We start from the raw sequence: 27,245 nt of genomic DNA, 5'->3' as shown, positions 1-27,245 counted from the left end.
TTCTGCTTTATCTTTGTACAATTATTTCCAATTATCAACCAATTAGTGGGGTAAGGGGGCTTTAAGCTTCCTTTCTTTTAAAGCTCTCCAATCGTTGTACCCACTTTATTTAAGGCTTTGAGGTGGTACAAGATTGAGGGGTTTTATTAGTAACTGTAGACTTCCCAGCATTTCTGATCCGAGGATACCTCACTTCTGCCAAGAAAATAAGTATGGTTTTATGTTATTCTTTGGAGTATGCTCCTTAGAAAACAGTGCTGAGTGACAGGATTTTTTTGCTGCATCTCAATGCAATTTAGCATATAATTTAATATATCAACAATGGTTTGGGGAACATCCTGCCACAATTAAGCCAAAAAATTGGCATGTAGTATAAGACCTGATCTACAGTGCAACGTTTGTTCTTTAGTATGTATTTCATGTGTAAGTTACTGCTTAAGAATTAAAAAGAAGAAAAAAAGTTTTCTTCCTGCTTTGGGATTTACTTTAGTAGTTGCCTTTGATTCCATGATGATTTTTTGCCTTTTCTTTTGTACCCCTTTTATACCTTTTTACAACTTCTGTATTCTTAGTGCTTTTTGCCTTCATTCTTGGACTTGTTTGTCAAGCTAGGAGACGAAACATGTTAGAAACTTCGGAGTTAGGGATCAAAATGCCCCCAGACCCCAAGGTCCTCTCCAGAACATATTCTGTAAACTAAGATAGAACCATCCAGGGGAAGGTTCCTCGGGGGAGGGGGCTCACTTGAGCCTCTCATTGGGGAATTTTTGATAGACATGCTATTTAGTAAGACCTATAATGTAATACCAGATCTTTTGGGGGTGGGCATTGCGGTGTGCATTTTGGTGCATTCGACCTGGACGTAGTGCACCTAAGGATCCTTAAAATAAATACCAAGGTAAAATCCCTTCTTCCCTTCTAACCGTGTATGCCTCTTGATTTTAAGACCAGGATAAGGCATCAGTTGCTGGCAACCACGAAGAGACACTAAAGGCCTTGAGACTCACAGTCTTGGGTTGAAACACATCTTGCTTTGCCTCTCTCTCTGCCGGCAAACTACAGAGGGGCTGGCCTAAGATCTGACAAAAATGAAATGTTTTGCAGATCTTGCTAGATCACCGTCCACAGGTGAAAGGTGTAATTTCAACGCCATTTACAGATTTATTTGCTGTAAGTAGTATCATTTTCTCCATTTGTGTTCTTTAGGTAGGATTCCTCTTACAGATTCTGGACCTTGAGTATCATCAGCATTAATGGAAAATAAATGTAATATGATCTATGTCTGTTAGCTGAAGTGAAATGAAACCTGCAAAGTCATGACTGGAACTTTGCTTGGTCACAGCTAGGTAAATTTAAATTATACTCGTTGCTGTTAGAATACAAAAATGAGGTATTTCACTTGTGACAAAAGTGATCAAAATCAAAAGTGATTTATCAAAAAAGTGATAAGTCCATAAAACATACATTTCATCTTTAGCATTAATATGGATGTTAAAACCATGTTTCAGTTATTTTTATTTGTTCATTGTTGGTATTTATCAAAGGGGAGCGTAGTTAGATTCAGCCTAGATAGCCTGAGCCATCTGTCATCCTTATGACAGTTGACCTGAATCCTGAAGTGACACCATTAAACTTTTGTGTCAGTCTGGTGCAGCCATGTGGAACTTCTTGTTCATTTAGCAGTGGAGGTTTTGCTGAGTTACATAATCAGGTCAGTACAAGGTTAATTGTATTATTAATATTTCATTATATTAAGTATATGTTACCTTGTGCCTAAATTTTTAATGTGTTGCAGAATTTTGTGCTGGAAACGACTGACTGTTGCATGGATTGTTCCCATGCATAAATCTGAGGTGCAAATGGGGCTACATTTGTATAAAGAACTGCAAGTGCTTCTACTGTGAAGGGCTGCTGCCAGTTTTAGACCTGTGGAATAAGTCCTACAGAGCCGGCTGCTGTTGACTTTCAAGAAGGCAAGGACACTGTTTTCATTCCTTTTCCATTCATTTTCATATCTTCTCCTTATCCTGAATTTTATTTTATCCCTGACACAGAACTGTGTTGCCAAGGTTCTGGAGATGCAAGGGATTTGGAAGGAGGAACCTTTCAACACATCCTCAAGTAAGTTAGGTGCAATTCTTTATGCCCACCACTCAAGGTGATCTGGCCACAAAGAGTGTGTCCTTGAAGAGGGCTTACAATATGGTACTGGTTGAGTATCCCAAGAAGGTAAGTTCACAGCTGTGGAAGGAGAATTTGGTCTGAGCACATATTTTAACAGTGTTTCTGCTTAACTTTTCTGGTTACACAAATGTAGCATGGACAGCTGAGGGTGTGCACAGGTTCCACTGTCAGTTTCTTTACGTTTGAGGAGAGCTGCGAGTGTCCAGGTGCTGACATTCAAGGAGTAGCAACAACATTGCAGTCACAGCTGGGACTCACCTACTGCAGCTGGTGAGCACAGTCTTCAAGAACACCCAAACATCCAAACCAGTTGTTTCAAATCTGCACAGCTGTATTAACTAGGCTTTGCTTCACAGGGACTGCAGTAATATTTCAGATACCATTTGAATAGGGATTTTTGTTATTCCAGAACAATAAAAAAATATTAAAATGTCTACTGTAGTATTTGCTTTGTTTCATGCAAATCGTGTGCAAGAACTTATAGTTAGGAAGAGATCTGTTGCCAGTGTGGTCAAATAATGTATTGAGCTACAGAGAGTTTGTAGACTTCTTTCTTTTTCCTTTTCCTCCCTTTTTTTTTCCTTTTGAAATTTTCTTTTTTTTTCCCTTTGCATTCTTTTTAACTTGAGCATTTTTTAAAATCAGGTAACTGCATACAGTTGGTGACTGTTACTGAGGATGCTCAGGAAGTTTCGGTATGTTCTAAAATGTACACATGTATCCATGCTCTTGGCTGGTCAAAATGAGGAGTGTTGTAGCTTGCACTAGCAGTGTTTTGAACAAAGAAGGCACAGAGATGTTATTTAGTGTGATAGCTATGCATCTATGTGGACATTCAGTTTTGGTTTTAGCTCATCTATTCTGGAAAGCTTCTGCTGTGCTGGTGTGGTTACACAGGTAGACTTCTCTGTGGAGGTGCAGTGTGCCTTGGAAAAAAGTTTTTCTGACGACAGATGTGAGAGTATAGATTGATGCTAAACATAATTAACTAAGCTGACAACAGCACTCCCCTGCTAGCTTCGCTGCACTCAGACCAGGAGGATTTGCTGATAAAGTTGTATAAGCTGGGGAGTGCTTTCCCATGCTGATCCTTACACTGCTGTGTCAGCGACATGCTGCAATGTTGATGCAACTGCAAGGTGTGGCTTAAACTCACTGTACAAGCTGACAAGGCCACGTGTCATGCATTTTTTCTCTTTGCTTTAATCAATAAGGAAAAAAATTAAAGAGAATTCAAATGAGACACTTCCATGCTGAAGAATTATTTTATGCGCATTTTTACTGCTCTAACAAACTAGTGGAAATTCTTCTGAAGCACACAAGGCTTTCTGTGGTTGCTGGTCACTATATTGTCTGGTCCGTGGGCATCCCTTTCTACCAAGCCATTGTCTCCATGTACTTTATTGTAAATACCATGGAAGAAACAGTTCTTTAAAGTAAAATTGAGCAAATAGAGTGAAGTTACGAAGCAAGCTAACCCAAAACCAGAGTTCAGGTAGAATCAGAGAGAGGAAGACAGCAGTTATTCTTGGGTAGAAAACAATCCCAGAGTGTACACTACTTGGTACTTGGACAAAAAGATACAAGGCAAGGTAAGATAAAAGGAATAAGCATTCAAGTAGAACCATGCAAGAGAGAAAACAGGGATGTTAAAGAAGAGGGATAAGCAATAGCTACATTCAAGGTTAGATATGGTCTGGCAAATCACATAGTCACAAAACCTCTTTCAGGGCAGTGCAATTTTTCTCCAGAAAGTTGGAGAGGAAAAAAGAGAGAAAAAATCAACGTGAGAGAGTAATGGCCAAGAGGAGTCATCATTGAAGACAAGTCATCACCATAGCATTTTGTAACTTTTTCTGTGTAAGTGGCCCTTCCTATTGCACATGAATTGAAAAAGTTTCTGAAAATAATAGCAGATTTGCCAAAATACATTTATACTGGTAATGCACATGTATGGAATCGTGCTCACTCACACTATATTCAGTATCAGTGACAGAAGGCTGTGAGAGAGAATAAATAAATAAATACATGCTGGTTTGGGGTAAATGTCTCTTGTTTCTCTGTCTAGAAGTGTGATTGATGTGGGTAGTTTTCAAAACTTGTCATTCACTAAAATATTAGTGACAGTGCTCATGTTGACATTTCATGCATTTTAGGTGAAGGTTTTTAGCTTTACTTTTGTCTGTGTCCACACATCAACTGACATAGCCTGCTGGGTGTAGCCTGGAGCTGCACTCTGTGTCCAAGGACTGCTGCTCACTGGCAGCCCAGTGGATGGAAATGCTCTTTCCTGAAGTCTGATGCAATATGCGGTTAAGGCTTAAATGACTCAGAGAAAGAAAGACGCTTTTAAGTGGAAGTACTGGGTAGAAGACAGAGAAGTTGGCAAAAGCAACAGGTCCTTTTTCAAACATATTTCTAGTTCCTTGAAATTCCACACAATTATGCCTCCTGTATGTACAGCGAGTGTTTAAACATAGCATTGCGGCATGACAGAACTTCAAACACAGAGTAATAAATCAATGTGTATTTGGCTCTAAGCCATGATCATTCTCTTCTGTTCATTGTTGAGAGAAACTTACTTTCTTTAAATTATATAGTTTATATCCGTTTCTGAATTTCACATTCAACTTACTATCAGAACAAGGAACATTAGTTTATGTTTCTTGGAGTTAAAAGATCTCAAGATTTTGGGAGAGCTTTAGAGATGCCAGGAGACCTGCTTAGTATTGTGAGTTGATGAGGAAATAGGCAATACCCTTTCTCCAAGATCAGTAAGACTAGACAACTCTTTGGAACAGACGCAGAACCCACCCCCCCACACACATTTGTTTTTAATGGCAAATTATAACAAATAGCAAAGCTATTGCTTTAGTCTAAAAACTGGACGTGTAACAGGACAGAATGTAAAAGATGTATCTAGAGCTTTGCTGAATCTACAAATTGGCTCATTTTTTCCTTAAGAATCATCTGTAATGTACTTGAGTGCAAAACTAGGTTTGGGAATGTAATATGAGAGTAAGCAGGGCTCTTGGTTCCCTTAGGTTTCTGTTTAAAACAGCCATACTCATCTTACTATGTGCCTCACTTCTTTTCTTCTTTTCACAGTTTGTATTATTGAAATTTTTTTGAGAAAGTACCTGAAACAAAGTGTCTTGTAACTCTAAGCAGGAATTCAACAGCAAGCTTAGGTGCTTTGGTTCAACCACTCTGTTTTGGTCATTTTTCTTCTAATGGACAACTTAAGCTCAAATTCCAGGAAAAACACCAGACACAGACAGAAATATTTAGCAGCATTTTTACTTTTTCATTATTTTAGTTCATTCTCTGCACAGTCTGTGTTTCTTTTTGTGTTTGGTCCGTTGTTCCCAGAAGATGTATTCAGCATGGAGGCATTGCATTTAGCATGCCAGTAGCTTAAATCATGTCCTTGGTCCCTTCCTTGTTTTGGTCAAAAAAAGCTATTTAGAAGTAAATCTGTAACTCCTCCCATGCATCTAAGAAGAATGAAGACATGATGATATGTAGGAATTGCAATGAATTATTTTCAGCAGATATTTTCAGGTGTTAGAACGCATCAAGCTGTGTGTTAATTGACATCTACCATTTCTCTTGAGAGCACACATTTGTTACCTCACAATATTCATGACTGACTGCTGCAGGATTTGGGGTTTGGGGTTTGGGGCTTGGGGATTTTTTTTCTCTAGTCTTGTCTTTGACTATCCAGCTTCATCACCGGTGCTCTTATGGCTTTTTCTTGGATCTGTAAGTCTACCACTGACATGTCTTTTTATGTCTCTGAGTCCCTGTTAGTGCATTTTTCATGTCATTTGTGTCTGAGGGAGGGATTAGTTTCTGTTGATGCTTCTTGAAGATAGCAAAGCCTTTACTATGCTGTTTGACCCTATTTATCTCTCAATTAATTTCTCTTTTGATCAAATGTGTATTAGAAGGTTATTAAGTTTCACTGTTTGCTTTTTAATTCCATTTCAGGGTTTCTTTGCATAGCAGTTGAAATGTACACTTGAACTGAAAAGAGTCTTATTCCCTTCTTTCTTAGTGTTCGATATATTTTCAGCATTGAAATCCTATTAATACAATTTCTGTAAAAATGGATTAGTGGTAAAGTAAGTTCAGGTAGTGTAAGGTGAATGAAAAATACCGGATAAAATAAAAAAAATACAGCTGGCCTTACAGTGTCTTGCATAGGTATAATTTCCAGAATTATATCTTCAGATACTATATCTTCAGTATAATACATTATAGTTATTGTTCAAGTCAAGTGAGTTGTATCAAAGTCATGTTTTCTTTTTCTGAAAGAGGAATGGAATTTGCTACTTAAGGTAAGTCTGTATCAGGTCTCATGAATTGTCCATTATTGAATATTTATTGCTGGTGTTGTGGTTTGTGTATGCTTTTGCCTGAATGAGGGCAAATATAAACTGAGCAACAAGTGTAATGAAGATAATGCAGTTGGAGTACTAGTAACAGAGTCTTCCTATCATGACTTTCAGTAGAAGAGAGTTACTGAGTGCTCCTGGGGTAATGCTGTTGGTTGAGCTACCCATTTTACTAGTGAGAGTGTTGGCAAGGCTTAGGATTTAGCAACAGAGAGGTTGAGAGCTTGGTGAAAGAGACATAAGCAAAATTATAGTGCAAAGAAAATGGGAGTAGCTGCAGATGTTTGGGTGAAAATATATGATAAAGGTAACAAAGTATTTTATACATTTGCTTTTAGGTGTTGCTGCTCCTTATCCAAGAGGTATATTCTGTTAGTGAGTTGGATTTGCAAAGTAGTCTTTAGTTGAAGATGAAAAATGTTTTCCTATATTTAATATTGTTGGGGGAATTGGGAAAAAAAATTAAAACCTGCAATTTTGTTCTTTTTAGATCATTACTTTTGAGAAGTGGGTAGGAATAGTAGACAGTTTTCAGCCAAGTGAAAAAAAGAAAACTCAGACTAAAAAGTGAGAATTAAGTATTTTGCTATTCATATCACTTTCTGGTATAACACAGTATGTAGCATCATGCTGTAAAGTAATAAAAAAAACCAGCTTAGCTTCTAAACCTTGAAATGAAAATTTGAATTTTGTTTGAATGGCCTTAACAGTTGTTTCAGGACTGGCAATCTTAGTGCAAGAAATGAACTGAAAATACTGATGTAAAACCACCAGAGAGTCCCTAGGTTTTGAAGAGAAAATGATAAGGTAATCACAGGAAGCTCTCAGAAGTTGAAGCCATTTTACATCGAAAGAGCTCAAAGGTTTAATCTCTTATACTGAAATCTTGAAGTATAGTGGTAATAATTCTAGTATGCGTGGTCATTAAAATAAGATTTCACAAGTAACCAGAGGAAATAAATACATTAAATGTGTAATTTTTCGAAGATCTCTCCAACACTGAAACTCAGCCACAGACTGTAGAACAGGAACAATATTGAAATACGAATGAAGTTTGAAAAGCCTGTGTTTTTTTCTTCTTGGTTTTTTTTTATTTTGAAAAAGCCTTGCTTAAGGAGACTGTGTCTTACACTGGACTAATTAATGTAGCTAAAGGGAAGAACAGATAGATTTCTACCAGATAAATCTTTGTCTATTCTTTTACAAACCCTAAAAATAAAGCTCATGTCATACTGTATTCTTGTTCCCATATTAATACTATAATTATCATTAGTCTCTGATCCCATACCATCTTTGTTGTCTATGACTTATATAAATTTGTATGTGATGATCTTCTGTTTGTACCAGTTCTCAGTCAATGCTAGCCAACATTTTTACTAATGCTCTAAAAATACAAAATCACTTGTGGCAAAACTTAAAAGTTGAAAGTAATGATAATGGCAATCACTACTCCAGAATGTAGCAGAGCCATAACATGAATTAGTTGTTGGAAAGTAATACTAGAGAAAGTGTTATTAGTTTCAGTTATATTGCTGAAAACTTTGCTGTGCTTTCGCTATAATTCATCGGTCCTGACTGAGGTTTTTACTGTGTGAAAAATCTATGTTCTTTGTGCAAGAAAATCAGAGGAGATGATCATAACCATCCCTTGGGCTGCACAACCTATAAATTGCTCTCAAAGGTATTCCCTTTGGAATTTCTTGCTCTTTTTGGCTGTATTAAACTCTCAACAGCATTATATTGTTTTAGATATGGCATATGTATATATATATGAATGCATATTAGATACAGATGCTTACTATTATTTAGAAATCAAATTAAAATGCAGTTTTGGTAGAGTATCACCAAGAATAGTGGACTTTTCGTCTTTCTGGCAAAAGGAAATTTAATGGAAAAAGTTCATTTAAATTGCTATGTCTAAAGTCTCAAAATGAGCTTTCCTCTGTTTGTGTAGTGAGGAAAGGGGGCCACATGGCTCTGCATAGGTTTTAGTCCAACTAAAATTTAAACTTCTGTCTGGAAATGTGCTCTGTCTCTCTTCACTGAGAAGTCAGGAGAGTTGTCACCTTCTCTAACATGGCTCGTGGGAGGGGTCTGTATTGGAACCTTTTCCTTTGGAAACAGTAATGAACAATTTCTTCATAGTTCTTAAGTAATGATCCAGTTGAATTGTGAATATATGGGAACAGCAAAGGAATAAATCACCACAGCAGCAGCTCTATGCATTTTTTATAGTATCCCAATTTTCTCTCTTTCACACTGCACAATAGAAGAAAATGTCCACTTTATTTCATTGCTAATAGTTGGCAGAATGCTGAAAAACAGTAAAATTAATGAGAAAATTATTATGGCAGAGAAATACCAGTCAGTTTTCATCTAGTTTTTAGAAATGATGGATCTAGGATAAAACTGCCTTTAGTAGGCTTTCAATTTGGCCATGATGTTTTTCATAACACCCTTGTTGTCCTGTAACCTTTCAGTGTCTAAATTAGCTTTGGAAATTTTCTGTTGTATTTATAAGGTTGAAGCTTGTACTTTTGTTTTCACCCATCTCAAAATGGGAAACAAACATATATGTTAATAAATCCTTGTTTGCATTCAAGTTCTCCTTTCTTGAAGGCAAAGAGCTATTCATCAGCATTGCATCTCATTGCTCTTTTGAGTGTGCTCAAGCATGTCTGTAGAGGGCTGAGGTGCCCTTGGCTCTACTGGAAACATTATGTCATCTAAGCAAGATGTTGTTATGCCAGGAAAGGATCAATACTTTGATGAGTAGCTGCTGGCTCAAAACTGCTTTGTTATTTTATGAAGGACCACTTGGAATACATTCCAAAGCATTTCCCGTGGTATGAAGCTCTAGGGATTTGATTTGTCTCTCTGCCCAGGAAAATGAGTTGATTCATCTGTAAATACATGTCTGCCAACCTCAGATAATATGAAAAAATGCATCTTTTGCCCACATTAGGCTTCAGCCTTTCAGCCATTTAAATAGTATACTCCATTTGTGAAGGAACCACTTCACATACCAACAATTAATTCAGTGGGGAAGAGGGGAAAAGCTTTTAGCCTTTTTCCTGCTGCTGAGACCAGACAAGCCTACCCTTGGGTTTGTGTGACCACACAGCTCTGGCAGCGCTTCACTGGGTGGGTTGCAAGGGCTGGCAGCCCCACAGAGGTTTGACTTTGAGAGAGTGCAGTGCTGCAGTCCTTGAGAGGTGCAGTGCTGCAGTCCTTGAGAAGTGCGGTGCTGCAATCCTTGAGAGGATGCGGTGCTGCAGTCCTTGAGAGGGTGCAGTGCTGCAATCCTTGAGAGGTGCAGTGCTGCAGTCCTTGAGAGGATGCAGTGCTGCAATCCTTGAGAGGGTGCGGTGCTGCAGTCCTTGAGAGATGCACTGCTGCAGTCCTTGAGAGGATGCACTGCTGCAATCCTTGAGAGGATGCAGTGCTGCAGTCCTCGAGAGGGTGCAGTGCTGCAGTCCTCGAGAGATGCAGTGCTGCAGTCCTTGAGAGGTGCAGTGCTCCAGTCCTCGAGAGGGTGCGGTGCTGCAGTCCTTGAGAGGTGCAGTGCTGCAGTCCCTGAGAGGGTGTGGTGCTGCAGTCCTTCTCGCTGCCCCTCAGCCGGCTCCCCGGCCAGGCTGCAGTGCCAGTACTGACATCTGTGTCTGCCTCGGGATCTGCATCTGAGACAAACCAGAGCCACAGGCCTCTGGGCCAGTGCACTGGGAAAGGCAGGACAGATAGAGCTAAAGGGCTCTCTGCTGGAACAAGCTCAGCTCTCTGCTGAGAAACAAGTCTTGGAAGAGATTAGTGTTGTTCAGAGTGCTAAACTAGTATCACTTTGGATAGTGTCACAAGTATACAACACTCAAGGATTATGTAACTGGTTAGCCAAATGAATTTAAAAACTTTTTGTGGTCTTCTTGTATCCTCTTCATGCAGTTGGTGGTGGCTTTAGCAAAAAAGCTGTATGGAAGTCCTGTAGCTCCTTATGAACAGCCTGTCATCTGAGGGGAAAACACTGCCTTGCTAGATATCAAAGCATCATTTAACCCTGCTGTTGACACCTTTAGTTCTTCTATTGGCTCAAGTCCCAAGTAATCCAATTTGAGGATTTAGATGCATAAAGACATGGAATTATTTTGTGAAGGTCTTTTTCCTTTTATACTGATGAGGAAAATAATTACTCCAATAACCTTAATATAGGAGAGGACAAAAAGGAGAATTCAAAATCTTTCCATGATGTATAAATTTTCCTAACACTTTTTAGATTAATTGTCTGTTTATACTAAGTTTGATAGACACTCAGTACCTAGTACAGTTTAATGAATGAATTTGACTTGTCTAACAGGGAGAAGTTGCTCATTGGTGTTATCAGAGCAAACAGATATATTTACCTTGACAGAAGGCATTCTTAACAATGTCTACTCACTTCTATCATACTTGTTCAGCCTAATTTGTCAAAAATGCTCCCAGGTTCTTCCTTGTGTTCTGGAGTGCTGAAAATCTTGAAGAATTCATTTTCATTCTAGCTCGATTTAACTGTTATATGCCACCACCAAAACACTGATTGTAACATTAGGCTTGTAAGAGCTTCAGAATTATTGACAAAAACAGTGCTTATTTTCTGCAAACCTAACCAATGCAGAACCTGCTTTTCATACAGAAACAATGTGATTCTTTGCATCTGGAAGGCAAGGGCAGCCTGAATACTTATTTCACCTTAAAAGAATTCCTCAGTGTTTGTTTGCTATTTTGTTTCTTTCAGCAGTGAAGCCATATGATCTTCCAGCCAAAGAAACACGCAAGGAGCTTTATCAGTGCCCTTGTGAAAAGCCTTTCATAGCATCCGTCAGCTCCTGCAAACTTCAGTGGGATTGTTCATCTCTTTGATACCAAGGAAAAAGGATCAATATCTGAGAGATCTATTGTAAGCTTAGGAGTCCTGAAGAAATCAGCCAGCAATAGGCATCTGTGGTTGTCTGAATGTTAATTCTTCCATGCAGTTTTTTTTATTTTTGCCACCTGCTCATCTAACCTGCATTGTTATTGATTTTTATCTGGCAGGTAGGCCTCAATATACACATATACAATGCCTGGGAGAAACTGAACCTAGGTGGTAAGGTTCCACACTGCTCTGAGAAACACGGATTTTTCCAAAGAGCTCAGATTCTGAGAACAGTAACTTTGAACAAAGGCTTTTTTTCTCAGAAAATATCTGAGAACTTTTTAACAGACACAAGAAAGAAGAGGATTGTGTGCTTTTTAGAGGACTGGGCGTTATGACTTGGTACCTTCTGTTAGAATTAGTCCACTTCATTTGTTCTCTATTATGCAGCAAACTGAACTTATAGTAGCACTGTATAAGTAGCTCTCACTATCCTTTCACACAGGATCAATGCTTTTCCTCTTTTAAGCAGGCAAAACCAAAAATTTGTCTTACTCATATAAAAGTATCATCAAAGCCCACTGTCTTGGCTTCAGTTTTCTGTTGACCAAGTACTGAACTTTAAATGTTCAATTTTTCCTATTGAAGGAAGGACATAGCTCAGGAGCGTCTTCCCACTTGCAGAGGAGGAGCCAGGGAATGTTCTCCTTGCCACCAGTGTTTCCACCCTGTACACTACCATAAATGGAGTTTGGCATTTACTAATAATTCCTCTCTGAGAAAGAGCAAGCAGTTTTCTCTGAGGTTGCTATTAATATCTCATTATGAGATTATGGTAAGAGATCTTCCTGGAGTCTGCCAGCAAAACAGCTGTTGGAGTAGAGGTATTGATACTGCTCAGTGCTGTAATGCTTTGGTAATCCCAGTCTAGAAGACCAAGTCAGGCACCATTTGCAGCATGTCCAGGTGTCAGTCAGCTGCAGACCAAAGAGTTCTCGCATGATGTTTGAACCTGGCCTTTCTTATGCCAGCATGACCAGGGTGGTTGATCTGCATTTTTGGAACCTACCTACTTTGATAATAGCATCAGTGTATTAGGAAACAAAGTGCATTTCTTAGAGTAACTGCAACATTGACAACATTAAGATTGGAAAGGAGAAAAAGAGTTCTTCCTGAATTTTGAAGGGCACATCCTACTTTATCCCACAACTGGAAGTGCTGTCCTTATATAGAGAAGAATGATTGAAGGGTGATTTCTGATTGACATGAGTAAAAATTCCTGCATCTTTCTTTATCTATTTTTAAGGTGGGTTTTTTTGTCAATTCATACTTTCCCTATACATACTTCCCGGAGACTTACTAACAAATTATTGACTTAGAAAAGAATTCTTCATAATTCCAGTGCTATGATAGCTGTGCCTATACAAACTCATACAAAAGCTGCTTGAGCAGCAGTAGTAAAAACTGTGCCAAATACATTCAGCTGTTTAGTTTCAAGCTAGGAAGTGCTGCAGGGATCTTGGCATATGGCTCCCACTATTTGAAATCTGAGGAAATTCCCACTGGGTCTGAGACCAAACATTTTCTTGCAGCCATTTGGTGGGCTTTTACTACTGTGGTGTTTTAAAGGCTGTGATGGTTAGCAGCCTCTCTCTGCTCAGGAATCCAGCTGAGCTGTCCTACAGAGTGCTGTTCAGTTTGCCTTGGTTGCAAGCACAATTCAGCCACTCCCAGCTGTGTTCTGCCTACTTACAGCAATGATTAATTTCTTTCCAAGGCTTCAATATAAAAGTCATCTTCACTGAGTGATGTGCAGTGCTTCTGTCTTCTTTGCTATGTTTCTTAATATCAAAGCTGTGAATGATTTTTTTTCACATCAGAATTTTCAGAAAAAACATCCCTTACATTCCAGTTTTTATCCTAGTGGCCATACAGAAGCCGGCTGAAAACAAATCAGTAACTGAAAATTAGGGTGGTTTTTTATGTATGATGCGGCATGAAATCGCTTTAAACAGTATTTACTACTTGTTGATTAATATATATTTCATACATATTAATAAAAAAGTTTTGATAAAATCTGAGGAAAACCTTCTTTCTTTTCTATTCATTTGTTTTTCACCAGTTTGGTGTTTCTAATGTGTGTTTATTCTAAGCAGGAATCAGAGCATTATAGGGGTTAACACGTGATAATGACAGTAAAGGGTAGAAAAGTTGATTATAGACTGCAAAGTTAGCAGGCCCAACACTTTCTACACTTGATCAAAGCAATTATGGGTTCCAAAGCATCTCCATGGCTTCTCATTGCAGATTCCCTTCTGCAATTCTGACCAGTGCCCAGCTATGGGAGGTCAGCTGCACTACAGCCTGAGGAAAGAAGGGTAACTATTAAAACCAATTCATGTTGATTGTCCTAGAGTACTGTGATAAAGTGTTTGTAACTGGAACCATTTCCAACAAGCCTTGGGACTATTCTTAAAGTTGCATCATTTTGCATCGAAGAGAAAAATCTTATAATTTGTTGAACAGCCCTTGATTTGACGAAAGCTTTTGCCCACTCAGAAATTAACTGGATTTTAAAGCACAATGGAAGAAGCTAGCTGTCTGAGAGAGCTTCCCATGGGCATTGTAAAGGTCAACCAAATTCCAAGCCAACCATTTCCCCCACAATGAATAGTAGCAAATGAGATTGCATCTTAGGGACTGCATTGCTTTTGTTATTTTGTGCATTTGTGCTGTGTGCTGCCCTAAAATAATGAACAACATCTACTCCTGAGCTATTCCATACTACTAAATCTCATGCAGGATTTGATCATTCACTAGTAGCTTGCTCTAAACAAGATGATTCATTTATAGGCTGGTTTTCTGCTTCTACTATCAGTTTTCAAGTATTGATGTCTCCAAAGAAAACAAAAGATTGTTTACTAAAGAGGAAAATGCATTATGCCTTCCAAATTTATTGGTAGGAATAAACTTGAAATTTGCCTGCTTGTGTGGTTTAGTTATTGCATCAGCATGAAGTAGCTTGTTCACCAAATTAAAGAGACACAGCCCTTCTGTGCTTATCATACTCCTGTATGAGTCAGAGATTTCCATAGAACATGCATCCACCTGTGGATTTCTGATCAATGGAGGATTCTATGTACCTGTTCTTAACAAAATAATATGATACCTTTTTGGGTTTAGCTGGATTGATTGAATCTTTATTGAGTCATTTATAAAAAGTCCCAGCAGCACTAATTAGTGCTTTGGATAGACTGTACAGAAGTGACCAAGTTATTCCCATACAGTCAGCTGCAACTTGTGAAAAGGAATGTTATGATAATAACTCAAAGATACCCTAGAAGCAGGTTTGACTGAACATACCCTGCCCCTAGTGCTTCTGGACTCCTAAAACAAAAAGAGGAGTCTTCTGCATGGGGTTAGAAGCAGTTACAAGTGTGTTAGCACTTGCCCCCTTACAACAGCAGCATCTTTGAGACCATGATAATGATGAACATGGGTGTGATTTCACAGAACTGCCATTTCACTAGCTGTCCATTAGATCTTTCAATAAAAAATAGGTATGAAAGGAATCAGACATTCTATACTATTTATTTAAGGCATGATAGATCACTTGTAGCAGTGGACAAATAAGCACTGTGTGTTGTATTATTGGTAGATTGGGGAAGAGGAAATAATGAGGTAAGCTACTCAGCCAAATACTGATGTTGTAGAAGGTGTCTCTGTAGATTCAATTCCAGATGGGTGAATACAAGATTTACTTGAGCCTGATAATAACTTCACCATTACAAAGCTGTTTAAAACCAGGATATTTTAATTTGGTGGTCACCAAAATATTTCTACATTAGCTGCTGTCTCTTGAAGTTACTGAGATATCAGCTTGAGGTCATTATAATAGCCATCACTTTCTTTGAAACCTGTTTGGCTTTTTGAATACTTGAACTGCAGCTGGAACTTTAAACTCATGAAACTTTGGAAGATCAGATAGTGGCCACTAACTCTGAGTCATCCTAGCCCCTTTTTGCCAGGTATCCATGATGATTTGAAGCCTTGGGTAACGTACAAAGGCCAGTAAAAGCAGAAGAGGTGCATTTTTTTAAAAAAAGATAATGTTTTCTAAACCATGGAAACTACTACACCAAAAAGTGAAGCTGATAAAACGTTATAAATGATCTGGTCTTGTGGCCCTGGGCCAAATCTAAGCTTTGAATGAGCAGTGTAACCTTAGCAATATGGTTCAGAGCAATAATGTGGTTTTGAAGCAAATACCTTGGTAAACTTCATTTACTGTCTGTTAGGTAAGTTCTGAGGACAGGTGTGGTAGCCATGAAACAGATTCTGTTTGGAAGAAAACCAAATCAGGTGCTGCAATGTTTTTCAAGAACACTCCTGATTTGGTTGTGCCTACTGCTTTTCCTTGAGTGTTGGACCACCTACATAATGGAGATGTCTTAACTGGGAAATCAGTTCTGATGTCTTAACTGCAAAATCAGTCCACATCTAAACAAAGGGGAGCCTCCCAACCCTCATATAATGGATATGCAAGGAGTCTTAGCATGACACACTTTGATCTGACTGCACTTCTAGTAGAGGACAAAATCAGTATAATTAGAAGTTCCCTTGGCTAAAACACTAATGCTGGGATTTAGGTGATAAAACTCTTGAGGTCTCCCTGCTAGGGAATGTTGTCAGCCATGAGGCATGATATTCTGCTCTTCAAACCTAGGCATTTAGTGTGGTTCTAGATGTAGAGTAGCTGTAGGGTACCCACCTCAGCCACCAGCTGCTGCTGCAGAGCATGTGGGTCTTTTCTGAGACCCTGTGGCATAATCTGCCTGTTCCAGACAGGCATCTTGGCTATCCAGAGGCCTCTCAATTAGCACTGGGCACTTTGCTTTAGGCAGCTGGATCACAGTTGGGTCCAGCACCCAAGTATGTGCTAAACAAAACAAAAAAAATCTGGAAAAAAAAAAAATGGAGCTGTGAACAATGTCAGAAGAGATTAGAAATCCAATGGCTTCCATGGCTTGGGTACAAATTCAGAGTTTTGATGCCTGTCCAGGAAATGGAAGAGAGATAGAAAGTGATGGTGAGGATTGCATTTTAAGTCTGCTTTACCTACATATGTTTATGCCTTTCCATAATTCATATCTTTGAAAGTAGTTTAGGAGACAACACTCCAACACTCATCAGGCTGTATCTCACTTTCTGTGAGGAGAGCATGATTTATTCTCATATATCAGAGTCTCTGAATAGCTAAATAGATTACCAGAGATTTGAACACAGAAAGGAGAAACTTTTAAGATTTTTAGGATTAGCAAATTAAGTTTCAAAGATAAAGAAGTCTAGCTGCATTATACTTTCTTTACTCTGAAGTGTTAAATAGTAGGTGAAGTGTTAACATCATTGTTAGCCAGTGAATTTGGAGGTTCAGGTTTTTCCACCTGGCTGTACATGCACACCTGCACCCATACCCACATGCTTTGCAGCGTCTTCAGAGAGTGAAAGGAATTAACATCTTTAGTTTTGTCATTGCTCGTGTTACTTGTTATCTGATCATTTTCAGAGAGCCATGTTGCCATTGATTCAGTTACGAAGGAAGAGTTTGTTTTAACCCAACCTCATGCTGTGTTGCTGTCGACACTGCAATACGTTTCTCTAATCAGCCACATGAAACATTCATTGCCTGTCTTCTGAAACACTGCATTGTGAGTACAGGGGTTTGCTCTGGTTAAAAAGGGATGATGTGGGGGTTTATCTCCTTCTACTCATCCTGTTTGTAGTTGGGTACTATCAGCTTCTGTTAAGTCTCTAGTTGCATTTCTGTTTTTTACTGAGACAATCTGTAGCACACTTCTCCATTTCTCTCTCCCCACTTCATGTTCTATCCCACAGTGTTCATAATGCTTCCATCCAAGACCAGAACGATTTGTGATGTTGAGGTTATTAACCATATGGTACAGTGAGTAAGTCACACATGCTTTCTCAGTAGCCAGTGATTGCTGGCTGTGAAAGACACATACAGCATTACATTAGCTTCTGTCCTAAGAATTCTAGTCACAGCCTCATAATTTTCTTAAAAAAAGGCAAGAGGAATGAAATGTTGTAAAAGTCTAATTAGACTGAATATTTATTTTAACTCCATACTACTTCCCTGGTTTCTATTATAGTTGCTGTTCTGTCCCTTTATGGGCTTATGCCCATCCTACTGTGACAGTAAATCACAGCTAAATCTAGTATGAATGTTTTATTAGTTGAAGTCTCATTATTGCATTTTCTTTTCTAACCAAGACAAAGAATCTGCCATTAGGAATATAATCTTTTTTCCCACTTATAGGTACAACCATAAAAGCAATTGGTTTAAATGGTTCCTTTGCAATCAGGTCCTTTTTTGAAACATTGATTACTACTAATTGTCATTTCTCATCCATAATGATTTAGAATTATATCTTTCATAGTCATGATTTTCTCAAAACAGTTCACATTACACTGTCTGGAGATAGTTTTGAGGTGATTGATTTTTCAAAGCATTGCACTGAAGTCTGATTCATAGTTCTGACTAAACGAGCTGATTGACTAAAAACCTGTGCAATCTTTTGAAAACACATAACTTTCATCAAAATCTACAATTTGTATAAATTGTATTTCAAATGACATATAGACTAGTCAGCTCTAACTATGTTTCCAATAAAATGGTGTGCTCCAAATTAGTCAGCCATTGCCACCTGGTAAGATAAACAGCTTATAAATGTTTATTACATTACTCTTCAGTCTTTGAATTTTCTTTGGAGTATACTCATAACTATCCCCAAAATGACTGTCATCCCTTTGAACAACTATGGAGTTGGGTGCAGCAAAGTTCCTTGAAAATATTTGCTTGCTAGAACTAAATATTTAACTTCAGTTGTGAGCTGAACCTCTTTGTTCACATTGCCCTCTTTTTTACTGTGCCTGATTTTATATTCTGTTCTTGGCTTTCCATTTAAATATAATACCAGAAAATCAAAAAGAGAGTATGTCAATTCAAGTCAATATCCATGCTGAGATGTCAAAAGGCATATGCATAAATAACTGTGCTTTGTAGATTTTATGCAAAGTATTGGCATGTATTTGCATTCTAGTATCACTGATTCAGACAACTTCCTACCAGCTGTCATCATCTCTACTACTGCAGTGTTCTGAAAAACAATCAAAGTGAAAATTACTCTATTCAGATAAACCTCTTCAATCCATCTTTGATCTTACCATTCAGAACCTGGATCTGAAAAAGACAATTTCACCTACATTTCTAAGCATTTAGGTTTATACTGTAATTTTAAAATATTGTACTAATGACAGAAAGCAACATTGTTAATTAAATCACATGAATTAACTACACTTGTGCCTAGCAGAAAATTCACTGTTATTTTAAGAAAAAAACCTCTTCTTTTATTTACCTTAAATCTGAAAATGCAACTGGAAGAATCTACAAACAGTATCTTTGTCTTTACAAAGTAGTAGTTACGAAAAAATAAATTAGTGCACCTGTGAACTGTCCAATTATATAATAAATCAATAACACGACTGATGAAACTGTGTCCAAAAAGTCATCAGATAGAGAAAAGAAATATTATTTTTTATTTCATACACTCCTATATTTTCTGAATAACTTTGTTCTGATAAAGGTATCGTGTAGGTTTGCTTTCTTCTGCTGAAATCAAAATGGTGGAATAGTTTAAATGAAAATATTAAAATATAAATCTTGATTATAAGTAATCAATTTTTCAAAATAGACTTTCATCAAAATTAACTCCATTCTATTCCATTTTAAAATGACAGTATGCACAAGAAAGACAGAATTTAATCTGTCAAATATTTTTCGTTTAGGCAAATGTCTTTGCCCTTCTGAGCATCCTTCTTCCTCATATAGTAAGTCTGCTGTCTTGTAAATAGTGGCTGTGTCTTAGAACCTCTCTTGCTCCTGTAAGGAGATGGAATTCAAGATCCATCTTTAACCAATTATTCATAGTCATGTTGAGGTAATCAAAAACATATGAGCCTGTGAATATCAGTCAAAATGTCTTCCAAGAAGGCTGGTGTGAATGTTTGTGTTTCATGGTATATTTGATAGGTGATGAGTCCAAAAGGAGAAAAAATGATGAAAGTGTTGAAGAACCTTCCGAATGTCAGATAGGAAGTGGGAGGATTTTTTGGTAACTGGTCATTAGGCATTTTACTAGCTCCTGAGTGAGCTCAATCTCCCTGTGTTCACATGAATGATTCTAGCTTTAGTCAGAAATGATACATCAGTGTCATCTCCTTGGTGATAAGAAAAAAATGAAAATTATTTAAAATAATAATATGAATTAGGTTTATGTTCCATCTGATTCAGTCTGTATCAGGTAGTTTTAATCCTGGCAGCTATTACAGAATCAAGAACTTTTTTTAGGAATGTAGATTCTTTGCATAAACATTCTGATGTCTCTGTTGCTTGTTTTTTTTTATTTATTAACATTGGGAGACTACAGATATTTCCACTGATACTTGGAAATGAAGAACTGATTTGACTGTCATGGATAACATTGCTGTTCATATGGGCTTTTTAAATTTATTTATTTATTTATTTATTATAGTAAGATGATAAATACCATAGGTGGTGCATACAGAGATGCTTCCATGGTTGTCTAAGTACTAGATACTTTATCTGGTTTTATCTGCTAGACTAATTATTCCAACTAAGTATATCTTAGGTAATAGTTGGTCTGAAGTATCATGATAAATAATGGGTCTGTGCTTATTTGCTAATGTTGATAATCTGATTAGCTGCATTTTTATAGTTCCTGTGTTGTTAATAAGGCTATCCAGAACTGAAGGAAGTAAATAATATTTTTCATTGTAAGATTATTTTAAAAATATTTCACTAGTTTATTATTTTAAGTCTATAAATATACTCTACAGATTTTTCTGCTTCTGAGGAAGCAGAGAAACTTGCTACTGGTTTGGTTTATACTCTCTTTGAAAGGGGGCTGTTTCTACTGCCTCCAAAGTCTGTGTGATTTTTTTTCTCCCCTGTGTTTTCCTATTATTTCTCTTGCAGCGTTGATTAGTAGTTTTACTACTAATTAGTGTTCTTCTAAAAGTGGCATAAAAATAAGTCTCTCCATCATCAATGGAAGAATAATTTTCCTTTATTTTTTAGTTTATGAAGGCCACACTGTCTGGTGCAAGTTAGAAGAGCCCTGATATGGATTAGAGCCCTGCCTGCAGAAGCAAAGTATTTAGAGAAGCACTCTGGGAATAAGAGATCCAGTTAAAATGGCTCCACTTAGAGGTCTGAAAATGAGTTGGGAGAAAAATTGTTGTTTTGGTGATGGCAGGAATTTTTACGTTAACAATACTTTCATCATGAAGCCCTTTTATTGCACAGATTGGAGCCCGCACCTGAAATTTGTCAATAGTGTCATGCTGGTGGCACACACATGCCCAGTAATAGTGTAAAAAACCCTTTAGGCAGAGTAATAAACCATCAAAAAATCTTACTGTTCTTAGAAAGTATAAAAGTTAGTACATATGAGGGAGGTTGCTATTGAACATAATACATAGTTTGATAATACTTTGATACCAGAACTATAAAAAATTATCTGCCTGCCCAGACTTATGGCTTCCTAGAGCTCTTCCTGAGAACTGGTCCCTACACATGGTTCTGTAAAAAAGCATCTGGGCATTTTCCAGGCAAGGTCTGCATGGGCCTGGTAAAGAGCAATTTTTCTGCAGCTTTGAGGAACTGGAAATATCAGCAAAACATATCTTGTAGGGACAATAGGGAAAAGTAGACTCTTATTATACATTTGAGAAGTGAACAGAAGAGAGAAACTTTCTGATGTCACCAGCACTTTCTTCACTGACTGACAGAATCATAGGGTGATTTGGGTTGGAAGGGACCTCAAATGTCATCTTGTTCCAAAACCCCTGCCATGTGCAGGGACAGCTTTCACTAGACCAGGTTGCTCAGGGCCCCATCCAACCTGGCCTTGAACACTTCCAGGGAGGGGATATCCACAACTTCTCTGGGCAACTCGTGCCAGTGCCTCACCACTCTCACAGTAGAGAATTTCTTCCTAGGATCCGATATAAACCTACCATTTTCCAGTTTAAAACCACTCCCCCTTGTTGTGTCACTCCATGCCACCGCAAGAAGTCCCTCTCCATCTTTCTTGTAGAACCCCATTAGGTACTGGAAGGTTGCTCTGACACAGCCAGAGAGCATCATCATCCTGGCAGACAAGGACGTTTAGATTTCACTGTTTTTTAACAGGATCCAGCTAGTTAAGAGTGGGGTCTTACATCTCCTCTGGGACTTTGGTTGAGATTTATAATTAAAACAGGAATAAGGACCTAAACAAAGAAACACAAATCAGTATTTCTGTGTATATCTGTAGGTGGGAGCCACGGGTATAATGGCTTGGAACAAATAATACTTAGTATTTTTCACAGTGATAGGCAGTTTATGCAGAGAATATACAGGGAGGTCAGAGCTTTGGAAGAAAGGAAGGATTCTGTAAATTTCCATGGTTCAGGAACAGCATGTAACATTTCTCTCACAAGAAAACAAAGTACCTTCTGGATCTCTTCCCACATCCTGCTGTATATCAACAACTTTCTCTCAATTACCTTTTGGCTCAAGTGAATAAAGGGCTGCAATCATCCTTTTTAACAAGCCTTTAAAATTGCTCTTTTTTTTCCCAGATCATTTCCAACAATACATGCAATTTAAACTTTTATGATAAGAGTGTAGAAGAGCTTTGAAATAGTTCAGGTATTTTTCTAAAGAAGGTGATGTCATTCTTTCCATCAGCAGAAAGAATATTTTACTTGTGCTTTAGTCTTTGTTTTCTGATAAGTAGAAAAGGAATTAGAATATTAGTCAGTATTTTGATATTTAAAATTAATTCTTTTCCTCTGTTCTATTATCTTTGTCAGCTAGTTTTCCTTTTCCAAAAGTATTTCAGTTGCCAAATTTGACCTTTTGGTGTATTTACACTGTTCTAATGTGACTTTTGTGTGTATTTGAGAACAAAATTTGATTCATATGTAAGTACTTCAATTTGCCTGACATGAACTGAGACAAATTTTTTTATAATTCCCAAGCAGCTGGCTAAAAACATTCTTGGAGTATTTTATTTTGGAAGAAAAGAAATACTTGATAGTTATCTGTGGGCAGTAAAAAAGAAAAAATATGAAAAAGTAAAAACCCTTTCCTGATTGTGGTTCCAGTTTTAAATTCTTGAGCAATGAGATTGATTCTGGTGACTGTAGGCTATAAACAATTAAATCTACTTTTCCCACTGGAGAAATGATAAATAAGTACCCCGTGTATTATTTTTAAGATAAAGTTTCACTTCTGCACTAGTTTTCATTTTGACAAGACCACAGCTGACTCTCACATACATATTCAAGGAAAAATGCTAGGAACACCTTCACTGATCTTGAACTTCCTTCTCCTCCCTTAGTGGGACTGAGCATAATTGCAGATGCTCTTTGGGACATGGAGGAATCCTTGAGCCTGAAATCATCTCCCTGGAAGCAGCTGAAGGGCTCCCTTACATGTCTGTGACTAGCTGTGTTTTTCAGAGCTCCTTCTATAAATCTGTGATTCCCTCTAGAATTCCAACACATAACTGAGTGGCCAGATATGGTGGAATATGATTCTTCTTTGTTCTTCAGCATACTTATGTGAGATTTATCCAGCTTTCACTGTGTTTAAGATCTTTTTCACTTTAGACTCACTGTCTCAGATAAGACTGAACACACAGAACTTTCTACCTCTGCCAAAATACTACAAGGGCATGCTTGATTTTCACTCTCAAAAAATAAATAATAAATTATATTAAAAATATAATTAGTATTAATATATTAAAAATAAATTAGTTGCAGGATCCTAATGAAGAAGTACACCTGCAAGAGATTAGGAAGAGTGATAGCTGGAGTTTGTAATTATTTAAATCAATATTTTGGTAATGCAGGTCATGCTGAAGAATACCTCTCTGCTGCTGTTGATTAAAAAGATGTACCTGCTTAGAAGTGTTCCTCAATTGACTGCCTGCATTATTATGTAATGATCCTGTTTAGTATAACATAGAGTAGTTGCTAGAGGTAAATACTTTTTATAGAGATCTCAGAGTAATAGAATGGTTTCCTGCCACGGACAGGGACACCTTCCACTACACCAGGCTGCCACCACTACACCCCTATCCAACCTGCCCTCAAATACTTCTAGGGATGGAGCATCCACAACTTCTCTGAGCAACCTATTCTAGTGTCTTACCACTCCAAGTGGGGTCTCACAAGAGCAGAGTAAAGGGGGAGAACTGTCTCCCAGGGTGAGGCATGCTGGTCACACTTCTTTTGATGCAGCCCAGGATACAATTGGCTTTCTGGGCTGTGAGAATGCATTGCCAGGTCATGTCCAATTTTTCATCCACCAGTACCTCCAAATCCTTCTCCTTAGGGCTGCTCCCAATCACTTCATCCCCCATCACATATTGATACTGGTGATTACCCTGACCCAGGTGTGGGACCTTGCACCTTCCCATGTTGAACTTCCTGAGGTTGCAAAGGTCCACTCCTCAAGGCTGTCAAGTTCCCTCTGGATGGCACCCCTTCTCTCAGGAGTAACAGCTGCACTGCTTAACCTGGTGTCATTTGAGATTAATGACCTACTCTAAAATCAGACACTGAAGAGAGAAATTTGGCTTTAAACATTGTGTCATTTGCTAGATAGGTAGTAAATGTATCATAGCAATAAACTTTTTAAGTTGTGTTACCTTCATGAATTCTTCCCACTTGACATCATGAATTGTACTTGTTACATAATGTATTATTGTTCCCAAGATAACTACAATTGCAACCTTTCCTGTGGCCTCTCTGGACCAGTGAATAAAGTAAGGTGTTTTTACAACCATGCTATTTCTCAGGGTGGAGCCCTGTGATGGAACATCTTTACTGCCAAGGCTATAAATCCTGCAATTTACTGGCATCACTGCATCCACAGTTATGTCCCCTCAGTGTTAATTAAAGGCTTAGGTAGTAAGTAGTAAAACAATAATTAATGTGTGTATTTTAGTCTACTAAATCAGTCATCCTCTAGAAATTCTTTCTGTGTTACAATCAGGGAAGAAAAACATAAAGTACTAAAACTGATTGAAAAAAAAAATGTGTTGGCTTAAATTTGACCTTTACTTACTAGGGACAGATGCACATGTTGGTATTCAGGGAACTATCAGAGAGTACCAGAGCAGACCCAACAAAGCACTGGTAAGAATTCCTGCAAGACACTCCTGTAGTAGCATGGAGGATCCCAAATCGTGGGCTCCTCAACACAAGAGAGACATGTTGCTCCTGGAGCAGGTCCAGTGGAGGGCAACAAAGATGATTAAGGGACTGGAGAATCTCTCTTATGAGAAAAGGCTGAGGGAGATGGGCCTGTTCAGTCTTGAGAAAACAAGAGTAAGAGCAAACCTCATTGATGTATATAAGTATCTGAAGGGTGGGTGTCAAGAAGATGGAGCCAGGCTCTGCCAAGCAACAAGACAAGAGGCAACGGGCAGAAACTGATGCAGAGGAAGTTCCACCTGAATATGAGGAAGAACTTCTTTACTGTCAAGCTGACCATGCATTGGAATAGATTGCCCAGAGAAGTTGTGGAGCCTCCCTCACCAGAGATTTTCAAGAATCATCTTGGTGCAATTCTGTGCAATGTGCTCTAGGATGGCCCTGATTGAGCAGGAAGGTTGGACCAGATGATACACTGTGATCCCTTCCAACCTTACCCATTCTGGCATTCTGTGAACAAAACACTAAAACAGTGTGCAAGAAAGAAATAAGTGGCTTCTTCTTATCTAAACAAGTAAGAACTGTGGATGGGGGATGCCCATTCTGCTATGTGGGACCTTAGTAGATTTCTAACAGACCAGAGAATATTTTATCAGTTCTCTATTTTAAAGTTCAAGACTTTAGCCTTAACTAAGCAAGAAAGAGTTGTCAAATTAATAAGAATAAAAGGAAACCATCATAGGCAGGAGTGGTGAAAGGAATTAACTTTTTACTTCTTCAGCTAACATGGATCACAGTGTAAGAATATTGATTCTGGTGACTGTAGGCTATAAACGATTAAATCTACTTTTCCCACTGGAGAAATGATAAATAAGTACCCTGTGTATTATTTTTAAGATAACAGTTTTGTATTAATTAGTGATCCATTCAATCTAGGAGCATGTCTGAAGGGTTCAACAGCAAAAGCCTCCTGTAGGAGGGAGCCCATGCTGGAGCAGGGGAAAGACTCCCCTCCCTGAGCAGTGGCAGAAGCAATGTGTGATGAACTGACTGTAACCCCCATTCTCCATTTCCCTGCCACTGCAGGGGAAGGAGGTAGAGCTGGGAAGGAGGGAGGGGTGGAGGAGGGTGTTTTTAAGGTCTTACTTTACTTCTCATTATCCTGCTCTGATTTTCTTAGTAATAAATTCAATAAATATCTCTAATTTGAGTGTGTTTTGCCTGTGACAGTATTTGGTGAGGGATCTCTCTCTGTCCTTATCTCACTCATGAGCACTTTGTTGCATTCTCTCTCCCCTGTCCAGCTATGGAGGGAAGCAATAGACTTTGGTGGGTGCCTGGCATCCAACTAGGGTCAACCCACTGTACCATCCAAGTGCAAGATGGATGATAAGAGATGATGCAGGTGGCAAAATACAAGGAACCAGTGAGATATTAATGACTGCTCAGAACTGCATTTGGCAGACTAATGTTCCCAATGGATCTTCGCAACAAACCTTAAGCCTCAGTATAAAGAGCTCTACAGGTGTTTGTGGAGGGACAGATCCAAAAATGTTAAGAACAAAACAACTGACAAAGTGTTCCTTGAAATTGTGGAAGCATGGCATACCTAGGTTTGTTCACCAATAAAGGTAACATCATGTCTTTCAAGGCCAGAAGAAAGACTGTTGGAATAACTGTGATAGATGATAAATAGTATTTGTTGTACAGGAACACTATCTTCAACATGTAACTTGGATGACAGTGCCTAGCTCATTTGTTTTCAGGAGATGAAATCATAGAATAACAGAATGGAATAGGTTGGAAGGGACCTTAAAGCCCCCCTAGTTCCACCCCCCCTGCCATGGGTAGGGACACCTTCCACTTAGATGGGGTTATTCAGAGCCCCATCCAACCTGGCCCAGGGATGGGGCATCCACAGCTTCTCTGGGCAACCTCTTCCAGTGTCTCACAGCCCTCACAGTAAAGAATTTTTTCCTAGTATCTAATCTAAACCTACTCTCTTTCAATTTAAAGTCATTCCGCCTTGCTCTATTCCTCCTTGTAAAATGTGAGTGAAATGTGAGTATATTATAAGCTTCATAGCAGAGCCGAAGTGCAGAAGCTTCTTCAGCCAGAGCAAAGCCAGCTGGAAAGCTGGCCCTGGGCTGGACCCAGGTAAGAACAGACCAGAGACGTTTTCCACTAAACTGTAGGAAGTACTCAGATTTGGAGGGATGTTGGAGGTGGAGTTACTACTGCTCTGTCTGGCGTGTATTTTGATAGGATGCTGATGGTTATACGCTTCAGCAACAGCAACGAGGGAAGGCAGCAAAGAATTAAGAGCTCTATTATAGTGAATTACTGACACTATATTTAAGGCAAACCCAAAACGCTCTTATGTAAAGGGAGGTGAAGTTAGATGGAGAGGCTTGTATCACCAGACATTTGTATTTACTTACTGCATTTTCACTGTCTAAAGGGAA

At 38.4% G+C, this 27,245-nt stretch overlaps 1 long non-coding RNA gene across 1 annotated transcript; it reads left to right on the top strand.

Moving 5' to 3' along the window:
• Window positions 1–876: 876 nt before the first annotated feature.
• LOC108449553 lies at window positions 877–2,618 on the top strand. The gene is made up of 2 exons (XR_001865749.1): window positions 877–1,170; window positions 1,796–2,618. It is a non-coding gene; the product is annotated as an uncharacterized LOC108449553 (long non-coding RNA).
• Window positions 2,619–27,245: the final 24,627 nt, after the last annotated feature.

Source organism: Corvus brachyrhynchos, unplaced genomic scaffold, assembly GCF_000691975.1.
Source record: "Corvus brachyrhynchos isolate BGI_N302 unplaced genomic scaffold, ASM69197v1 scaffold239, whole genome shotgun sequence".
NCBI lineage: Eukaryota > Metazoa > Chordata > Aves > Passeriformes > Corvidae > Corvus > Corvus brachyrhynchos.
Note: the sequence above shows the minus strand (reverse complement) of the source record. Positions and strands in the feature narration are given on the sequence as shown.